Here is an 11,983-nt window from a genome sequence, read left to right on the forward strand (position 1 = left end):
CACCCGAGCATGGTAGTGGTCACTCATCACTAGTTATTGCTTCATTAACAAAAAAAATAAATAAATCTGTGATACCATTTTGGGGGTATAACTATGTTTTAGTCAGTTATTATTGTATTTGTTTGTACATCGGGGTGATCAAAAAATGCCAATTCTGGCATTTTAATTTTTCCCCAATTCTGCAGTCCCCTTTATGGCATAGATATTTTTTTAATCTATTATATTAGGCAATTGGCAACACCAAATTTTTGCATTTTACGTTCTGTGGGAAAAATGTGATTTTCATCTTTTATATTTTTGAGATTTTTTTTATACGTTTTTATAATTTTTATTTTATTTTTTTTTACATTTTAAATTAGTCCCCTTTATAGAGCTTGCCCTAATAGGCAGTAATGTGTGTCTTCGGGCCATCGATAGCCCATAGTTGCGCTGCTTGGTGGGTCAAAACGGATGGCTGCAACAATGTTACTGTACAGAGTCGGCCATGCAACAGAACCAGTGCTCGCTGCATAGAGGGGGTCACCCCCCCCCCGCAGGTCGATCCTTATAGCATATATGTGTCATGTGACTGCGCTCTTGAAGTGCTCTAACACGTCAGTGGGTGGTCCTCATCCACATAAACAGACCCCCCTATTCTCTGATTGAGCTACCATTTTTTTCCTATTTTTGAAAAAGTAAGTGCACCCCGAGAGCCCCAAGATCCCTACCATGACTGCATTAATGCGCTACACTACAATTTAATTGCTTGATTGAGTCACGGATTCTTATTAAGTTTGAGGAGGGAGAAGCCGCGGCCACATAAGAGGCCGAAGAGTCGCGGCCATGAACCACATAAACCTATTCAGATGCACACTGTGTATGACTGACGTCTGATTTCCATTTATGTAATAAAATGTATTTCTTCTATGTGTTATATCTGACAACCTGAAGTTCCTGCTTTATTTCTGAGCCCAAACCAGACACTGGACTGAAAGATATTCCTCACCCTAAATCGGTGGTTTCCAAAATTTTATTTTGTAGGTCAGGGAACCCCAATTCAGTCATCGCCCCCAACAAGGAATCCTAAGATAATTTTCACACACTACCGATTTATTGCAGACACTTCTGTTATTGCTGTTTTCATCTGAATGAGGCTTGAAGAAATCCATGGCTATGCTGCACAGACAGACATATGTAACATTGAAAAAAGACTTAAAACTAATGGTTGCTTTTAGCTCATAAAGCTGCAGTTTCAGGCTTTAATCTTCAGCCTCCTTTATATATAGTTTACAACCTGACCAACTTCAGCTTATCTCTTGTAGGAGTGTCCCTCCCTGTAATATAGGCTGGATGTGAGCTCTGTGTGTCCCAGTAATATAGGCTGGATGTGAGGTCTGTGTGTGTCTCTCCAGTAATATAGGCTGGATGTGAGGTCTGTGTGCCTCTCCCAGTAATATAGGCTGGATGTGAGCTCTGTGTGTCTCTCCAGTAATATAGGCCGGATGTAAGGTCTGTGTGTCCCTCCCTGTAATATAGGCTGGATGTGAGGTCTGTGTGTCTCTCGCAGTAATATAGGCTGGATGTGAGCTCTGTGTGTCCCTCCCTGTAATATAGGCTGGATGTGAGGTCTGTGTGTCTCTCGCAGTAATATAGGCTGGATGTGAGCTCTGTGTGTCTCTCCAGTAATATAGGCTGGATGTGAGCTCTGTGTGTCTCTCCCAGTACTATAGGCTGGATGTGAGCTCTGTGTGTCTCTCCCAATAATATAGGCTGGATGTGAGGTCTGTGTGTCTCTCCCAGTAATATAGGCTGGATGTGAGCTCTGTGTGTCTCTCCCAGTAATATAGGCTGGATGTGAGCTCTGTGTGTCTCTACCAGTAATATAGACTGGATGTGAGCTCTGTGTGTCTCTCCCAGTAATATAGGCTGGATGTGAGCTCTGTGTGTCTCTCCCAATAATATAGGCTGGATGGGAGCTCTGTGTGTCTCTCCCAGTAATATAGACTGGATGTGAGCTCTGTGTGTCTCTCCCAGTAATATAGGCTGGATGTGAGATCTGTGTGTGTCTCCCAGTAATATAGGCTGGATGTAAGGTCTGTGTGTCCCTCCCTGTAATATAGGCTGGATGTGAGGTCTGTGTGTCTCTCCCAGTAATATAGGCTGGATGTGAGCTCTGTGTGTCTCTCCCAGTAATATAGGCTGGATGTGAGGTCTGTGTGTCTCTCCCAGTAATATATAGGCTGGATGTGAGGTCTGTGTGTCTCTCCCAGTAATATAGGCTGGATGTGAGCTCTGTGTGTCTCTCCAGTAATATAGGCTGGATGTGAGGTCTGTGTGTCTCTCCCAGTAATATAGGCTGGATGTGAGGTCTGTGTGTCTCTCCCAGTAATATAGACTGGATGTGAGATCTGTATGTCTCTCCCAGTAATATATAGGCTGGATGTGAGCTCTGTGTGTCTCTCCCAGTAATATAGGCTGGATGTGAGCTCTGTGTGTCTCTCCCAGTAATATAGGCCGGATGTAAGGTCTGTGTGTCCCTCCCTGTAATATAGGCTGGATGTGAGCTCTGTGTGTCTCTCCAGTAATATAGGCTGGATGTGAGCTCTGTGTGTCTCTCCAGTAATATAGGCTGGATGTGAGGTCTGTGTGTGTCTCTCCAGTAATATAGGCTGGATGTGAGCTCTGTGTGTCTCTCCAGTAATATAGGCTGGATGTGAGCTCTGTGTGTCTCTCCCAGTAATATAGGCTGGATGTGAGCTCTGTGTGTCTCTCGCAGTAATATAGGCTGGATGTGAGCTCTGTGTGTCTCTCCAGTAATATAGGCTGGATGTGAGCTCTGCATGTCTCTCCCAGTCATATAGGCTGGATGTGAGCTCTGTCTGTCCCTCCCAGTAATATAGGCTGGATGTGAGCTCTGTGTGTCTCTCCAGTAATATAGGCTGGATGTGAGCTCTGTGTGTCTCTCCCAGTAATATAGGCTGGATGTGAGCTCTGTGTGTCTCTCCCAGTAATATAGGCTGGATGTGAGCTCTGTGTGTCTCTCCAGTAATATAGGCTGGATGTGAGCTCCGTGTGTCTCTCCCAGTAATATAGGCTGGATGTGAGCTCTGTGTGTCTCTCCCAGTAATATAGGCTGGATGTGAGCTCTGTGTGTCTCTCCCAGTAATATAGGCTGGATGTGAGCTCTGTGTGTCTCTCCCAGTAATATAGGCTGGATGTGAGCTCTGTGTGTCTCTCGCAGTAATATAGGCTGGATGTGAGCTCTGTGTGTATTCAGGGTTCTGCTGTCTTCAGTTGCTCATAAATCAAGACATCGTCTATCTTGCCCATATTGTCTTTTCATGTGCTTTCCTCCTTTTCCATCGCCTTTTTTCTCTGCCCTCCCTGAGACTGTAGCCGCTTTTCCCCCTCATCCACATTGTGAATATCTGTAAAAAAAAAAAAAACAAAAACACCTCTCCTGCTATTTCTTAGGCCGGTTTCAGACATCCGTGTTTAATCAGGTACAAACGACACGCGTGGATATGGCCATACGTGTGACATCTCTGTTTGCAAATGTGCGACAGGTACCGGCATAAACACGTGTCTGTGAAATAAAGATATTTTAGATTTACCTGTATCCAGTGCTGTTTTCTTCGGCTCTGCTGCCTCCCGCTCGCCGCTCATTATATTCATTGATTATTCAACGCACTCAAGACCTGTAAGCCGGAGCATCGAGGGGACAGCGCTGGGTACAGCACCGCCAAGGACATCACCGAGGGGACAAGTGAGTATACAGCAAGCAGTGTATGTGTGTAGTGATGTCCAGGAGGTCATTGGAGTTCCCAATGAATTCTAATGACATTCTGATGACACCCCCGCGACGCAGCTTCATGGGTTCCTCAGAGTTCATTGGGAACTGTGATGAGTCCCCAATGCTGACCCCGCGATGATTCGGCTTTCAGGTTCTCACCACACACACACACTCACACTGCTGGATACACGCCTGTCCCCAGCGGTGCTGTCCCCGGCACTGAGGTCCCCAGTGATGCTCCGGCTTCCAGCTCCTCAGAGTAGTGAATAATCAATGAATATAATGAGCGGGGGTCAGGAGCGGGAGGCAGCAGAGCCGGACAATACACCGCTGGATACAGGTAAATATAGAAAATCTTCGGTATAAGTCACACTGATGTCTCACGGATCACATCAGTGTGCGATCCGTGTGACACCTGTGCTGCCGGAGAAAAAACGGACACGTCTCCGTGAAAACAAGGACATGTGAGTTACAGCATAGAATAACATGGGTACGTGTGGCATCCGTGTTAAAAACGGATGTCACGTACCTGATTCATCTACGTTTGAAACCAGCCTTATCAGTGAGAGAAGGAAAGAGGTGTCACAACCAGTATTTTTAACATTTTTTGCAGAGCGCTCAGCTAGATACAGATGTAACGGACTCTCTGGCAGCAAAATAGTAGAGAATTTCTAATGCAGACTGATTACAATGTTACTTAACTTTACATTTAGATAGCAAATGAGCCACAACAAAAATTGTGTGATGTTCATAGCCTTTACGTTGCAGAAAATTGAGGAAAAACTGCTGCATGTGAATATGCCGTAGAGTCACCAGATACAGTTAGGTCCAGAAATATTTGGACAGTGACACAAGTTTTGTTATTTTAGCTGTTTACAAAAACATGTTCAGAAATACAATTATATATATAATATGGGCTGAAAGTGCACACTCCCAGCTGCAATATGAGAGTTTTCACATCCAAATCGGAGAAAGGGTTTAGGAATCATAGCTCTGTAATGCATAGCCTCCTCTTTTTAAAGGGACCAAAAGTAATTGGACAAGGGACTCTAAGGGTATGTGCGCACGTTGCTTTTTACCTGCTTTTTTGCTGCTTTTTCTTCTGCGCTGTTTAATGCCAAAATGGATGTGTTCTTCTATTCAAGCAAAGTCTATGGGAATTTGGGTTTCTTGTTCACACTATGTTGTTCAAAATGCTGCCTTTTTGTGGCAGAACTTTGGTCAAAAACTCAGCTTTTCAAAGAAGCAACATGTCAATTGTTTTTGCCATTTGGGTTTTGCACTGCAAAGCTGAGTTTTTGACCAAAGTTCGGCCACAAAAAGGCAGCATTTTGAACAACATAGTGTGAACAAGAAACCCAAATTCCCATAGACTTTGCTTGAATAGAAGAACACATCCATTTTGGCATTAAACAGCGCAGAAGAAAAAGCAGCAAAAAAGCAGGTAAAAAGCAGGTAAAAAGCAGGTAAAAAGCAACGTGCGCACATACCCTCAGGGCTGCAATTAACTCTGAAGGCGTCTCCCTCGTTAACCTGTAATCAATGAAGTAGTTAAAAGGTCTGGGGTTGATTACAGGTGTGTGGTTTTGCATTTGGAAGCTGTTGCTGTGACCAGACAACATGCGGTCTAAGGAACTCTCAATTGAGGTGAAGCAGAAAATCCTGAGGCTGAAAAAAAAGAAAAAATCCATCAGAGAGATAGCAGACATGCTTGGAGTAGCAAAATCAACAGTCGGGTACATTCTGAGAAAAAAGGAATTGACTGGTGAGCTTGGGAACTCAAAAAGGCCTGGGCGTCCACGGATGACAACAGTGGTGGATGATCGCCGCATACTTTCGTTGGTGAAGAAGAACCCGTTCACAACATCAACTGAAGTCCAGAACACTCTCAGTGAAGTAGGTGTATCTGTCTCTAAGTCAACAGTAAAGAGAAGACTCCATGAAAGTAAATACAAAGGGTTCACATCTAGATGCAAACCATTCATCAATTCCAAAAATAGACAGGCCAGAGTTACATTTGCTGAAAAACACCTCATGAAGCCAGCTCAGTTCTGGAAAAGTATTCTATGGACAGATGAGACAAAGATCAACCTGTACCAGAATGATGGGAAGAAAAAAGTTTGGAGAAGAAAGGGAACGGCACATGATCCAAGGCACACCACATCCTCTGTAAAACATGGTGGAGGCAACGTGATGGCATGGGCATGCATGGCTTTCAATGGCACTGGGTCACTTGTGTTTATTGATGACATAACAGCAGACAAGAGTAGCCGGATGAATTCTGAAGTGTACCGGGATATACTTTGAGCCCAGATTCAGCCAAATGCCGCAAAGTTGATCGGACGGCGCTTCATAGTACAGATGGACAATGACCCCAAGCATACAGCCAAAGCTACCCAGGAGTTCATGAGTACAAAAAAGTGGAACATTCTGCAATGGCCAAGTCACTCACCAGATCTTAACCCAATTGAGCATGCATTTCACTTGCTCAAATCCAGACTTAAGACGGAAAGACCCACAAACAAGCAAGACCTGAAGGCTGCGGCTGTAAAGGCCTGGCAAAGCATTAAGAAGGAGGAAACCCAGCGTTTGGTGATGTCCATGGGTTCCAGACTTAAGGCAGTGATTGCCTCCAAAGGATTTGCAACAAAATATTGAAAATAAAAATATTTTGTTTGGGTTTGGTTTATTTGTCCAATTACTTTTGACCTCCTAAAATGTGGAGTGTTTGTAAAGAAATGTGTACAATTCCTACAATTTCTATCAGATATTTTTGTTCAAACCTTCAAATTAAACGTTACAATCTGCACTTGAATTCTGTTATAGAGGTTTCATTTCAAATCCAATGTGGTGGCATGCAGAGCCCAACTCGCGAAAATTGTGTCACTGTCCAAATATGTCTGGACCTAACTGTAACTGACAGTGTCGACTACAGAGATGTTACCTCTGTAAGCAACCATTGACCTTTATACCATGTTGATGTGTCCTCCGTATGCACAGCATGTCCAGCAGAGTGAACACCCCACTGATAGGAGTATGTCCGATCATGTCATAGCCCCACTGTGTTCTACGGTAGTATGAAAGTGTGTGATCAATGGCTGCTACGGACAATATATCACTATTATACATAGTTTAACATGAGAACCACTACTTTTTTATTTAGGAGCTTTACAATGACGCGGTGGTTGATATTTTTAAGCCGGGTTATTACTGATAATCATTAAAAAAAAAAAAAACATTATTGATATTGTGGATGATTGACAGGTGTGCTCCATAGGTATGTATCACCAGCTAAAGTGCAGACCCATTCTGCTCATGCCTCTGGGCTGTAATGGGTTAATGCATCCAAAAAAAGTTGCGTCCTCTGGAAAAATGTGGGGCAATTCCTTCTTTGGGCTATAGTCACTTAGTTTTTGGACAAATCCAATAATTTTTTGTAGATTTTTGTTTTTTTCCTGACATGATTTTTTTTTTTTTTAAATTTGCTGTCTTCATTCAACCTGGTTTGGAGAGGTTTCCTTCATGAGCTTTATCAAAGGAGTGACATGCACTTTTTTGTGTTTTTAAAACCTTCAGATATAAAAAAAATATCTTAGGAAATTCACATTGTTTTTATTATTTTTTTTGTCAAAATTATTAGGAAAAGGTTTCAAAGGATTTTTGGGAGCAGACTGACATAAAAGAAAGTGAATGTATACTTGGGTTACGTTCAGACAGCTTTGTTTTCAGTGCATGTGCAAAACCGATCGCACACAGTAAATGTGATATTTACAAGGAATCTGTTACCAGGTTTTTGCTATGTAATCTGACAGCAGCATGATGTAGGGGCAGAGAGCCTGATTCCAGCGCTGTTATTTACTAGGCTGTCTTAGTGCCATTTCAATACAATCCATATTTTATCAACAGGAGAGTTATAACTAGAGGACTAAGTGTCTCATACCTTCTAGTCAACACTGCCCCCACCACTGATTGACAGCTTTCTGTCAGTATACAGTGTACAAAGAAAGCTGCCAATCAGTGCTGTGTGCGGGGTTATACGCAGCTCAGCATTGCTAGATCTGCAGTAGAGAAAACTGATTCTATAACAACTTCTGCAGCCAGAAAACTAAGTGACACATCGCTGGAATTGGGGTCTCTGTCCCTACATTATGCTGCATTCAGATTGCATAGCAAAAACCTGCCGATAGATTCTCGTAAGCCCAGCCCCAACACTGCCTATCCCACGATTGCCCCCTGGTCCACCTCTGAGTATGCACATTCTACCCAGGAAATCCAGGACAGTTAGCAATCATGCTAATTTATTTTTTTTTGGGTGGGGGGGGGTGGATGTGACATATGCAGAGATTACAGGAAACTGAAATGGGCCTTCTATTTTTAAATGGTGAATTAAAAAATTGGATATATAAACTCTCATACAAATAAAAATTTGAAAGTGAAAAAAAATTCCCCCCCCCAAAAAAAAAAACATTTTTCAGCTACTTTTTCTGAACTTAGCCTTCTAGCTGGAGCACATTCATTCTGACTGCAGTGCTGTGTATGGAATGATGGTTTTTCCAAAAATACTGTATCTATATGGAATCTCCATCATAAAATGGTATCATAACTAAGGTGCTGGATTGTAACCAGTAATCATTCCTTACAATGGATCCAGCTGCAATCTGTTCTGCAAATATAACTTTTTTTTGTCCGTTTTGAAAAAATTGATTTTGGCAGGATCCGTTTTTTTTTAACATGGAAGGCTACGGAAAACGGATCCATTCACTGATTGCGATTTATCTTACATTTGAAAGTGATCCAGTAAGAAAAAAAGCGGACCATTGCAAATGCAAGAAGAACGGGCGGTTAAATAGTAATCAGTTACCGCGTATGTTTTCCATAGACTCCCATGTTAGAAAACAGATCCTGACAACAGACAAAAAAAGTTGTTTGCGGAACGGATTGTTGCTTGATCCCTTCTTACGGATGATGATTACTGGACATGTGAACAGAGCCTATAGGGGGTGTTACATGCAGTGATATTGCTAACGATGTCGCTGGTGAAAGCACCCGCCCCCGTCGGTTGTGCGTCACGGGCAAATCACTGCCCGTGGCGCACAAAATCGTTAGGAGCCGTCACACAGACTTACCTGCCTAGTGACGTCGCTGTTTGCCGGCGAACTGCCTCCTTTCTAAGGGGGAGGGATGTTTGGCTTCACTAAGCAGCCGCCCAATAGAAGTGGAGGGGCGGAGATGAGCGGCCGTAACATCCCGCCCACCTCCTTCCTTCCTCATTGCCGGCAGCCGCAGGTAAGCTGTAGTTCGTCATTCCCGAGGTGTCACACGTAGCGATGTGTGCTGCCCCGGGAACGATGAGCAACTTGCGTCCTCCACAATCAACGATTTTATGAAAATGAACGACGTGTCAACGATGGATGATAAGGTCAGTATTTTCCATCGTTAACACTCACTCGTTGCTGTCACACGCAACGACGTCGCGAACAATGCCGTATGTGCGTCACGGAATCTGTGACCCCGGCGATATATCGTTAGATCCGTCGTTGCGTGTGATGGGGCCTTAAGAGATGCATGGACCTGGCCTGTGTAAGGGGGAGTTCTCCTTTAAGAGATTGTGCCCAGCTCTTGCCCCTCATGTGTCACTAATCAGGACAGGATGGGGAGCGCTGGAAACTCTTCATATTATGTGGTGGAGCTGGTTCCATTTTTATTCCTAAAATTTCCACTTTATCACAAATCAAGATCTGCAGTATTAAGAGCCCCAGCGTCTCCAGGTGCCCAAGAAACGGGGGAGGTTATCCCAACACTTGGATTTTGGGTAAGTGCTGACAAACGGTTCTGCCTGTTTTGTCCTTGTTGCTTTTTATTACTGCAAAGATGGCAGGCTGAAAGGTTATATTCACACAGTACGTTTTTTTTTCCTTTGGTTTTATACAAAATACATGCAATTAAAAGCTACTTTTTGTAGTATCATCAAAACCAAAAAAGTCCATTCTTTCAGCTTTTTTGCTGCTTTTTCCACCATTTTTTTTTTTTTTTACCACCAGGAGATCAGGTTTTGATGCAGGTAAAATGCAACGTGTGAACACAGCCTAATAGTTTTGATGTAATTATTCCTGAGTATGACGGATCAGATGTCGTTTCTCGAACGTTATACTGTATGGTCGTCCTTGGATCAGACTTTTCACCATGTGCTTGTTTGTGAATGGAATAATTAACATATACATATTTATAGGAGTTGTCTGGTGAAAATAAATTACTTATCGTGATAATGTTTAGATTGGTGAGCGTCCGCACTGATAGGACTCGCTCTAAGGCTGGCATCACACTTGCGATTGACCCGCACGACTGCAATGCGAACAAATCTCGCATTGCACTCGGACCAATGTTAATCAATGCGGCAACTGCGATCTGGTTTTTTTTTCTCAGTCCAAATCGGACTGAGAAAAAAAAACACACCATACTGCGATTTCTAGAGATTCTCGTGCGAGTCTCCCCAATGCAAGTGTATGGGTGCAAGAAAAAACGGACGGCACACGGACGATCCTAGTAACATTCGTTTTTCTCAATACAGTTCTATCATGTAGCAGAGAACACTGTAACATAGTAACATAGTTTTTAAGGCTGAAGGAAGACCTTATGTCCATCTAGTTCAGCCTATATTAGTGCTGAACCTGTGGAAGGCAAAAACCCACAGCGTAGAAGCCAGTTTTCTTCATAGGGAAAAAATTATTTCACGACTCCTAAGCTGGGTCAACTCTCTACCTGTAAGATTATGCTGTTTATAACCTTCTATACTTTTGCTATCAAGAAAAGCCTTCATTCCTCTCTTAAATTCATTCAGTGAGTGGCCATCACCACTTCCTCAGGAAGAGAGTTCCAGAGCCTCACTGCTCTTACCGTGAAGAACCCTCTTCTATGCTGATGTAGGAATTTTCTTTCCTCCAAACGAAGAGAATGCCCCCTTGTTCTTGTCATAGTCCTTGGTACAAACAGATCATGGGAGAGATCTCTGTATGGCCCTCTGATATACGGTACTTGTACATAAGTACAATGCTCCTGTATATGACTGTAATGACTAATAGCTGCTGAGAAAAAAAATGGATTGCACACTGACAGCAAGTGAGAAAAAAATCGTCCTACTCTCCGGCATGAGAATCGGACCAATTTTTCAATCACAAGTGTGAAGCTGGCCTAATCGGCAGAATGGGGTACATATTTCCTCATTAGTGCGCGCGCTCGATATTTCCTCGTTAGTACGCATGCTTGATATTTCTTTGTTCGTGCGCGTGCTCGATATTTCCTCGTTAGTGCGCGTGCTCGATATTTCCTCGTTAGTGCGCGTGCTCGATATTTCCTCGTTAGTGCGCGCGCTCGATATTTCCTCGTTAGTGCGCGCGCTCGATATTTCCTCGTTAGTGCGCGCGCTCGATATTTCCTCGTTAGTGCGCGCGCTCGATATTTCCTCGTTAGTGCGCGCGCTCGATATTTCCTCATTCGTGCGCATGCTCGATATTTCCTCATTCGTGAGCATGCTCGATATTTCCTCGTTAGTGCGCGCGCTCGATATTTCCTCTAGTGTGCGCGCTCGATATTTCCTCATTCGTGCGCATGCTCGATATTTCCTCATTCGTGCGCATGCTCGATATTTCCTCATTCGTGCTCATCGATGCACTATTCATTCTTTATGAGCTAAGTGCAGCATTTGAGGCTCAATAAAAATTAAATGGAACGGTGGCCGAGCATGCGCACTAACGAGGAAATAAATAGTCCCCATTCTGCCAATTGCAGCAGGTCCCAGCAGTCGGACCCCACCTGTAGATGCCTAACTTTTCACTAGAGAACCCCTTTCTATATAATGCTAGGTCAGATATTGGGGGAGAGATGCACAGTGATCAGTGGTGGTACTGTGTGGTCTGTGTTTGCTTTGGGCACTTCTTCTGTGCTGGACTTGTCTGGGACACTGGAGCAGTAGATGATGGATGTGAGCGTTCCCCGCTGCAGGCAGTCTGGAAGCCTTTCTCACCCTCAGATGTTTTCTGTTCTTATTTTGGGGTCCCTCTGAGTGTTTTGCCCACATTGCCCCCTGTGTTTGCCCTCAGAGCAGCAGCACGTGTTCTCCATTCTCTCCGGCGCCTGCAGGGTTAACCCTCCTCCATCCATTCTCTGTGCGTAAAAGAACCGAAGCAGAGATTCTGTTTCCTTGGTAACGTTTGT

The sequence above is a fragment of the Anomaloglossus baeobatrachus genome, chromosome 12 (genome assembly GCF_048569485.1).
Source record: "Anomaloglossus baeobatrachus isolate aAnoBae1 chromosome 12, aAnoBae1.hap1, whole genome shotgun sequence".
NCBI classification, from domain to species: Eukaryota; Metazoa; Chordata; class Amphibia; order Anura; family Aromobatidae; genus Anomaloglossus; species Anomaloglossus baeobatrachus.